Below are 10781 nucleotides of genomic sequence, written 5' to 3' on the forward strand. Positions count from 1 at the left end.
TACATAATGATTTACGACAATTTTGTATCTGTACCCTATGTCAGAACAATTCGGAGGTACCTTACTTAAGGGGAGATTACGGTGATTTTGAGGTTTTTTCAAAGATTATTTTTTAGTAGTAAAAAAAATATTTATTAGTTTCAATTTTCTTATGATAAAATATACATTTTAAAGGGTCGAAAACAATTTTTGTTTCTTTTTTAGTTTAATCAATCTAATAAAAAATGGCTGCCGAAAGTGGTACATTTTAAAAGTTTGTCACACTTTTTCTCTGGAACAGTTAATCTAAAATGAAAAAACCAAAATTTTTCTTAATCTGTACAATTTTGCCTATCGTGTAAACTAGAATGAGAAATATTCATTGAAAAAAAACCGATTGGTAGACTTTTTGTATTTTTTGACAACAATTTTGCAACTTAAATTGTTTATAACTTTTAAAAATGTTAATGGATTTTAAAAATCTTAGTTTACATGAAAACTAAACATGCAAGGAACATACTGTCTAAATTTGAAGTTAATTGGTTGAATAGTTTTAAAATGAGAGTGTGACAAAGTTGAAAATATGCAGTTTTGACTAAAACACTTTTAAAGTTTTTTAAGTAGAAATTAAGCAAAAAAGTGATTCTTATTCAATCGGCGATACCGGCTACATACATAGATCCTTCTTTGGCTTCTAAAAGATCATTTTTAAGTAATCCATTGCCAGTCAAGTAGCAGTGAGTGCCTCTGAGCCGTTTACTGCTACCTGACCGGAATAAACGCGTGCGATCGCGCTCTCGGTGTGTTGTTGCATGTTGCTACTTAATTTATATCAGTTTTAGATCATGGAAATACTTTAGACTATTTTTTTCGTGTTCTTAAATAGTCATACTAACCAAAAATGAAAAAATATAATTTCGAGTTTTTAAAAAAAAATCACAGTAAGGGAGGATGGGGCAAGGATAGTTAGTTGCTGTTATGCTTAGACGGCTTGCTCAAAAATCGTGTCACTCATGGTATATTTGCGTCTTAACACCAATAGATGATAGTAAAAATTGGAAGACAATCTGCCACCATTTGCGAAGTCATGAGTTTATTTTTGTAAAAAGTCTGTCTTGCTAAAATGTCAACGTAGTGTTTATCATATTGTTTTCTATATTAGGGCTTCCGAATATTTATTTACGTAAGTGTTTTCCGGAGTGGAATTTCCTGCTGAACACGAATATCGTATTTAATTTCAAACTAATTCACGTCGTTCCTTAAACTTTAAAAAAATTGAACTATGGGCTCATGGGGCAAGGATAGTTAGAGCTATTACGGCTCGATAAAATCCTGCTAATGCGACTGCAAATTATAAAAAAATGACTAACAATAAGAAATTAGTGATCATCTGAAGAAAATTGGTTAAACCTCAGATTCTAGTTCGAAGGAATTTAAATGCAATAATTGATATTTAGATAATGTTCAAAACATGTTGTTAATACTTGATATATCAATATTGAATAGCTTAAATCCACTAAAATAAAGAAAACGAAAATTTACTGATTTTCTATGAAATTTTTAGTCATCGGATTCATTTAACTATCCTTGCCCCGGTACTGGGACAAGGATAGTAAAATTTTTACGAGGTATAATGTCCAAAAAGAAAACTTTGACGATTTGTAAACCTTTACACTGTCCGTATACCAACAGAAAGGTAAATTATTCATATCGGTTAATATTTGCCTATCTTGACTTAGCTATTTGTTTCCGTTTACATCATAAATCTCTTCAATATTTTCTTCAACTAATTTACTTCTATTGTATTAATAATTAAATTTCTCTCGAAAACCGCATCTACTATATAATGAACTAAATTGAGAAATTATGGAAATCATCATAAAATAACTGACTTGAGTTTCTTCTATGCAATTGGGGCAATGCTGATTTTCGTCTTCTAAATTATTAAAACAATTTTTACAATAGAAATGTCTCCGTACTGGGTTTTTCAAGTGCTCAAAATATTTATAATAATAATAATAATAATAATAATAATAATCACTATATTTCTAGATGTCAAAAAACAGTTAAAATTAACATTCATTTTTATTTTGTGCTTATGCGTAATTTTTTGTAGAGGACCTGGGGGTTGGTTGTAACGAATTTCGAAATATTGTAGAATAAAGAAAATTTAGTAAAAATTGTTTAAATAAAATAATTATTAATTATTTTACAAAATGAAAATTTTCTAATAAAATCTTAATTTAGAATTTTGTTGTAATTGAATAGTGTAATTTAAACATATGAATTAGAAAAAAATCATATTTCACATTTTGTGCAATTTTTTGCAAAAAAAATTTTCAATTTTTGCTACTTTTTTTTTAGCAATTGACATGTGAAATGTGTCACAATTTCAAATTTCATAAAAAAATATTCATTTTTCATAAAGATATCGTGATTTTAAAATTTTTCAAATATCTCCTGTTATATTAAAAAGTTAAATTTGTCGTCCTCGTGACGTCACTTGGTCGAGAATTTTTTTTATGTTTTTTGCAAAAACTTTGTTATTTTGTTTTGGCGATGTATGGATGATGATAATAAAATTTACATTTTTGGTGTCTACAAATGTTGATTTTGCTTTGTTAGAATCGCTTGAAAAGCGACACCAATGGCATTGTGACAATAATTTTTTTTTACATTTTTTAAAGTGACCCTGTCATCACTTTTATACACTGTAAAATATTTTTCTTGTAACATTACATTAAACTAAAGTTAACAACGTGAAACCTGACAATTTCTAAATTGTTGATTTAGAAAATCGTCAAGTTTGACATTGAAAACTATAACTATAACCAAAATCTTACCTACTGTGAAAGTAACATAAGTACATAAAACAGTAAAACAGCATCTAGAATTAGGAATTTTACTCTACTAATTTCTTTTATATATGCCTTATAATATTTAATTTTTGTTTACCTAACAGAGAAAAATCCCTAAACTCTGGGAATTGAACGCACGACCCCAACATTCGCATGCCAACAACTTAATCATCTAACCACGCACGCACGCTAAGATGGCTTGCATGATATTGGAGGACATTCTTTCAACTTCACAAATTATAAAAATAACTATTTTTAATACTTATTTTAATTACATAAAACAGTAAGTTTAATAGTTTTACTGCATCTAGGAAGAAATGGTTTCATCAACTACATAAATCATAAAAATAACTATTTTCAACACTTATTTTAACTACATGAAAACAGTAAATTAATTTTTTTTTCTGCAACTAATAAGAAATGTTTCTTTCATCTACACAAATCCTAAAAATAACAATTTCTAACAGTAGTTTTAACTATTAAAATATTGTAAAGCCATTTAAAATCATATGACAGTTATTTCAACTACAAATATTAGTAATTTTAACTAGGTAAAATTGACTACTAAAATTTAGTACTACTAACTGTCTGACTTTAGTTTAAATGGTTTTAAGTATGGTACTTTTAACTGCTTTTTTAACAACACATTTTCAGCCATTTTTACCAATGGTTTTTTTTGTTTATAAAGATAGCCAAAATTGCTCACTCTTCATGAATTTCTTGTCCTTGGCCGAGTCATTGGTAACGGGTCGGCTGCGCTTTCCAAACCAAACTCCACCGGCACGTCAGCACGTCACTTCTTTTAACCTCCTGCTCGCCTGATACTTTTCCGAGCGGAGTTTTCAGTTAATTTATTTATAAAAAAGGTTATGTTCGAGGTATAATGTTTTTTAATCTATATATATGATTTATAACTTATAATTTATTATAATTAATTATTGTATTATAATAAATTATGATTAACCAATTAATAATTATAATTGTTGTTATTATAATAATTGTTATTTTATTGATTGTTAATTATAAATATTATTGTTATAATTATTTATAATTTATTGTAATTTATAATGTTTATATATATATATATATATATATATAATAGGGGTGTTTAGCTCCCCTGCGCGCCAACCCCCTTTTTTTATTGGTTTTGTAGATGTTTAGACACTTTCTGGAATTTAAAACTATTATTAATATTTTATTATTTATTTCTTTAATTGTTTTTAAAGATTTTTTTTAACAATAATTTTTATTATTTTTAATTTTTAAAACAAAATTTATCTAATATTTTAAATTTTCCAGCTAAAATTTGACCTACATTTAAAATTATGTTCGTTTTTGGTCACTTTCCTTCAAAGTTTGACCTAAATTTTAAGGTTATGTTTGTTCCTTGTTTTTTGAGTCAAATTTTGAGGTTATGTTTGTTTCTTGTCCGTTTCCTAACAAAATAACTTAACCTTAAAATTTAGTTCAATTACGGCGGAAAATCCACCTCTCCTTCAACGTAAGAAAGGAGGGGGGGCTATATTAAAAATCTTGAAATGAACATAACCTCAAAATTTATGTCATTTTTGTCGGGAAATACGGAGAGAGATGAGGGAAGGGGGAACGACTTGCTGCTCTATTCAGAGTCTTGAAACAAACATAACCTCAGAAGTTAGGTCACCTTTGGCGGGAAATACGGAGAGAGGGGAGGACTTTCGGCCCTATTCAGTTTTGAAGCGATCATAACCTCAAAATTTATGTCATTTTTTGTGGAAATACGGATAGAGGGTAAGGGAGGGGGGAGGACTTGCAGCCCTATTCAGAGTCTTGAAACGAACATAACCTTAAAATTTAGGTCATTTTTTGCGAGGGAGGGGGAGAAGGGGGGACTTGCAGCTATATTCATGTGGGTCATTCCATATCAAGTGTAACCAACTATTGTACTATTCATGTCAAAAACATGGGTTAGCTTACCCTTACATAACCTTGTCAAAAACATGGGTTGGGTACACTTGACATGGATTGACCCATCCTTGTCAAAATATCTGAAACAGCGGCGACGGCTGCGGCGAAATATAATCTATAAAATTGTCTGCAGTAATTGCAATAGGGTCAGTTGGGGTAAATGGGGAAAAAATCGCTATTTTTCACAAATTACTTAGATAAGCTTTAAACGCATGAAATTAACATAAGTTAAGGCAAAAATGAAGGAAGAAAATGAAATAATTAATTTTTTAAATTTTATTTTTATTATATTTGTAAATTTAATTTTCATGTTTATTATCTTAAGTAATAAATAAAGTTTAAAAAAAATTTTTTAAAACAAATAATATAATAATAATAATAAAATAATAAATATATAATAAAAAATAATTTATATTGGAATATTCCACGTCAACCGGATCACTTGCAGACCCAAAATTGAGCGCAACAGAATAAGGTCTTATATGGCTCAAAATGTTCGTACAGACAAGTACTTTTAAATGCAAAATGGCGATTTCAAAAATTTCAAAATGGCGTCCCTATACATTAGATACAATGCTCGAAAATCAAAAATCTTTCAATAATATCGTCGATAAAAATCTTAAAAACCCATCAATTACTTTTAAACGTATAAAATTTCATGTATTTATGCTCCTTGATTACAAATAAGAAGCATAAAATGTCAGATTTACAAATTTCAAAATGGCCGACACAATATGGCGGCAAAAAAAATAAAAAATTTACCAGATTCACTTGCAAATTGTCCCTTGGGGGTTTTTGGGATCACTGAATGCAAATTTGAGGTCAGATTGAAAAAATTCAAAATGGCGCACACAATATGGATTTATAGACCCCAAAAATCCCCGAATTACGAGTTTTGAACGAATCGAATATATTATTAAATGTTCCGCTATATTGGGTCACCATATTGTGTCTGCTATTTTAAAATTTTTAAATCTGACTTCAAATTTGCATTCAGTGACCCCAAAAACCCCCATGGGACAATTTTCAAGTAAATCTGGTAAATTTTTAATTTTTTTGGCCAAAGAATATTTTTGTTTCTACAGCGTCTTGAACTCATCGACGTTCCGAAGCTCAGAACCGCTGAGGTCGTACGTTGTCGGCCATATTAGATCCGCTGTTTTGAATTTTGAAAATCTAATATAATATACGTAATCAGCAACCCCAAAAACCCCCGAGTAACGAATTTTAGGCAAATTGTATCAATTTTTTTAGAGTAGACAAATATTACACATAAAAATGCCTCAAAATGTTCCTAAAACTTTAAACGCTTTTTTCTCGAAACAAGATTTTTCAAACTGATGGGCATGGTCGCATCTAAACTATTTGAATAATCAATTTCGGGTTTGCGACTAATTAAAAAAACTTAATTCTGCTGGGGTTATACTTTTAATATTTATTGTTAACAATTGTTAACAATAAAGATTTTTTACAAGATGTCAAACATGAAATAATAAGGCAAAAAACGCAGTGTTTTAAGAAAGTATCCGAAATTTTGTCATATCCCACATAGCACGACTTCTTGCTGTGAGATTACTGTAAGGATATCTGTAGGGTTTGTAAAGTTACCGTGTAAGCCTACAGTAAACTTGAGGTTATCTTAAAACTTCCGCCATTATAGTAAGCTTACACAGTAAAGCTAAGGTAAGCTTTAACTGTAAGGTTGCTGTAAGGTTACTGTAAACATAGAGTAATAAGAAAATATAATAAAAATAATTATATTATAATATATATTATATTATAAATTTTATTTTATAAAAAATTATATATTTGGTAAAGTACTTCATGAACCCCAATAGGGTTTCTTAAATAAAATTTACTGCGCAGCCGTATGTGCCATAGAAAACTATAATATAAAATAAATAAATAAAATTTATTTATTGACCCATTAACGCCCAAAAACTGAAAATTCTTTGTACACATTCAGGCTACGTTATTTTAAGTAAATCGGTCAACATTTTCCACGAGTGGTACATTTCCTATAGGTCTTGAGTGTGCTCTTTCGATTCCGGTGTCAAAAATTAATTTCGTCTAAGCCTGAATTAAATATGGCGGTTTAAATGTCAAAAAACACAAAAAAAGTTTCATTTTTTTCAGTTTGACATTTTTTTTCAATCGGAAAAAATGTAAGAATAAAATTAAATTGTCAACCATAGGTGCATAAAAGTTGTGTACTTTCGAGAAACGTAAAGTAGAATAAAAAAATTCAAGATGGCGGACTAAATATGGCGTCAAATTCATTGTAAACTGTGAAAATTTTGTGCAATATTGGTCAAATTGACAAAATGTAACTGGATTTGACTGAATTTTGTAACTCGGGGGTTTTTGGGGTCGCTGATTAAGAATCTGAAATCGGTTTTCAAAAATGCAAAATGGCGGATCCAATATGGCGGATGAAATTTTAAAAATGCATTCAATTGGTCTGAATTTTCATACTCGGGGGTTTTCGGGGTTGCAGATTACGAATTTAAACTTCATTTTTAAAAATTAAAAATGGCGGATCCAATATGGCGGATTTTGAAAAAATCCATCGTATTTATATGAAATCAGTTTCTCGGGGGTTTTTGGGGTTGCTGATTAAGAATCTCAAGTCGGGTTTGTAAAATACAAAATGGCGGATCCATAACCACTATCTCCATAAAATCCAATGTTTGCGCATGCGCACAGAAAAAGTTGATGAATTCGTCGAAAAAGTTTAAAAATTTACTAACTTCGTGCCCATCCAGAAGATACTATCTAGTTCATGAAAGTTTTACTAACTATTTCTTTCTGTGTGTATGTCACTAGAAATATTCAGATATTTGAATAAATAAATTTTTAATTCAGTATTAATAATTAAATCTAAAATAAACAAATTATATTTAAAAAAATAAAAAAAAATAACATTTTTAATTTTGTCTACCTCCACGTGGTAAGAATTGGTAAACGCCTAAATGGGCAGCTAAAAAAAACTGAAAACCCCTTCAGGCTATTTGAACGGATTTTTACATTTTTCATTTTTCATATTGGATCCGCCATATTGTATTTTTGAAAACCGACTTCAGATTATTAATCAGCGACCCCAAAAACCCCCGAGTAACTGATTTCATGTAAATACGATGAATTGTTTTTTTTGAGTCCGCCATATTGGATCTCCCATTTAGAATTTTTAAAAATGAAGTTCAAATTCGTAATCAGCAACTTCGAAAACTTTCGAGTATGAAAATTCAGACCAAATGAATGCATTTTTAAAATTTTCATCCGCCATATTGGATCCGCCATTTTTAATTTGTAAAAATGAAGTTCAAATTCGTAATCTGCAACCCCGAAAACCCCCGAGTATGAAAATTCAGACCAATTGAATGCATTTATAAAATTTCATCCGCCATATTGGATCCGCCATTTTGCATTTTTGAAAACCGACTTCAGATTCTTAATCAGCGACCATCAAAAACCCCCGAGTAACAAAATTCAGGCAAATCCAGTTACATTTTGTCAATTTGACCAATATTGCACAAAATTTTCACATTTTACAATGAATTTGACGCCATATTTGGTCCGCCATCTTGAAATTTTTTATTCTACTTTACGTACACAACTTTTATGCACCTATGGTAGACAATTTAATTTTATTCTTACATTTTTTCCGATTGAAAAAAAATGTCAAACTGAAAAAAATGAATTTTTTTTTGTTTTTTGACATTTAAACCGCCATATTTAATTTCGGCTTAGACGAAATTAATTTTTGATACCGGAATCGGAAAGAGCACACTCAAGACCTATAGGAAATGTACCTCTCGTAGAAAATGTTGACCGATTTATTTAAAATAACGTAGCCTGAATGTGTACAAAGAATTTTCAGTTTTTGGGCGTTAATGGGTTAATAACATTCTATGTTTACAGTAACCGTACAGCAACCTCACAGTAACCTTGAGGGAAGCTTACAACAACCTTACCGTGTAAGCTTACCACAACCTTACCATTTAAATTTACCACGACCTTACTGTGTAAGCTTACTGTAATGGCGGAAGTTTTAAGATAACTTTAAGTTTACTGTAGGCTTACACGGTAACCTTATAAACTCTACAGATATCCTTACAGTAACCTCACAGCAAGAAATCGTACTATGTGGGATGTATAACTTTTTAACTATTTTATAGGTATAACCTATTCTTTAGTATGTCACCTTTCTAAAAATTTTATGTTTTTGTTCTAGACTCAAAATTGCGCAGTGTACAAAGCCCATTGTTTTCTCTAGTTAAAAAAAACATTATTTACAAGGTGCACCATATTGGTCGCCATTTTGAAATTTTTGAAAGTGAAATATAGGGTAACTGTTCGTGTATTCTTTTTACAGGCATGGTGGGGGGGGGTGCTTGTTAAGAAAATTATTTCTATGGGAATTTACTTAATTTCTATATCTAAGACTGAATTTTTGCTTCTTCTGAATGTTAATTTGAATTCAGTGACTTTAATAATATAAAAATTGGATATATAAAAAAAATTAAAAATGGTGGATCTAAAATGGTGAATTTTTTCAAAAAATTGCTCGGATTTCTTTGAAACTTGCTACTCGGGAGTTTTTGTGGTCGTTGATTACAAATATGATGTTAATTCATAAAAATTCAAAATGGCGGATCCAATATGTCCGCCAAAATAATTTTGAAATGAATGAAATCGATTGAAACTTGTTACTCAGTGGGGGTTTTTGAGGTCGCTGAAGACGAATCTGATGTTAGATTTAAACAATTCAAAATGGCGTATCCAATACAGCTTACGATGGAATTGTTTTCAAATTTTTTTGGTTCTATTTAAATTAGCGCCTCCAGGAAACACCTAAGTAACTAGAACCAAAAAAATCTGAAAACAATTCCATCGTAAGCCGTATTGGATACGCCATTTTGAATTTTTTAAATCTAACATTAGATTCGTCTTCAGCGACCTCGAAAACCCCCACCGAGTAACAAGTTTCAATCAATTTCATTCATTTCAAAATTATTATGGCCGCTATGTTGAATTTTTATAAATTAACATCATATTTGTAATCAACGACCCCAAAAACCCCTCAGTAGCAAGTTTCAAAGAAATCCGAGCAATTTTTTGAAAAAATTCACCATTTTAGATCCACCATTTTTAATTTTTTTTATATATCCAATTTTTATATTATTAAAGTCACTGAATTCAAATCAACTTTCAGAAGAAGCAAAAATTCAGTCTTAGATATAGAAATTGAGTAAATTTCCATAGAAATAAATTTCTCAACAAGCACCCCTCCACCATGCCTGTAAAAAGAAAACACGAACTAACTTTTAGGTCGGACTACGTTTTTCTCTTTAGATACCACTTAAGGAAGAAAATCTACCATATGGCAGTCCTGGCAATTGAAATTTTTTTCTTTTGTGTGCCTGTGTTATTTGTTTATAACTAATATTCCTTAAAACTGTATTACCAGCAATATTTTCATTGCTTGTGAATATTCCTGCCATTTTTAAATACGTTCACTGCGCAACTCTTCGCAAAGACCTAACTTCTTTGTTGACGTTACCGGTCACTCAGATCATTGTGTCATGAGCAGCCTGCCTTTCTGCAGTTATACCTGCACAGGAATTGGTGTGTTGTTAGTAATTGCCACACAGGAATACCGACATCTCAACAGCAATACCCTCATTTACAATTATTTTTTAATTGATATTTTCAAATGCGGGAAGTGCTCAATAAACCTAACTTTAATTTATTAGCAAAATTTTATAATAAAACTTTCATTAGTAATTGAAATAACGACATTTGGTTTAAATATGTGCTCAGACATGCTTTGCAAAGTTAATCTACACTGAAAATCATCAGAATTACCCACAGTTACCCTATGTTTTAATACTTCTAGGATGTACCTTTCTTTAAAAAAAACTACAACAGTAAGTCATAACCGTACCCCGCAAAAAATTGTCTATGTTTGTGTTGATTTTGGTCTCCGCAATGGGA

This window comes from Leptopilina boulardi, unplaced genomic scaffold (genome assembly GCF_019393585.1).
Source record: "Leptopilina boulardi isolate dan_hultmark-lab unplaced genomic scaffold, ZJU_Lbou_2.1 LbouV2_224, whole genome shotgun sequence".
NCBI lineage: Eukaryota > Metazoa > Arthropoda > Insecta > Hymenoptera > Figitidae > Leptopilina > Leptopilina boulardi.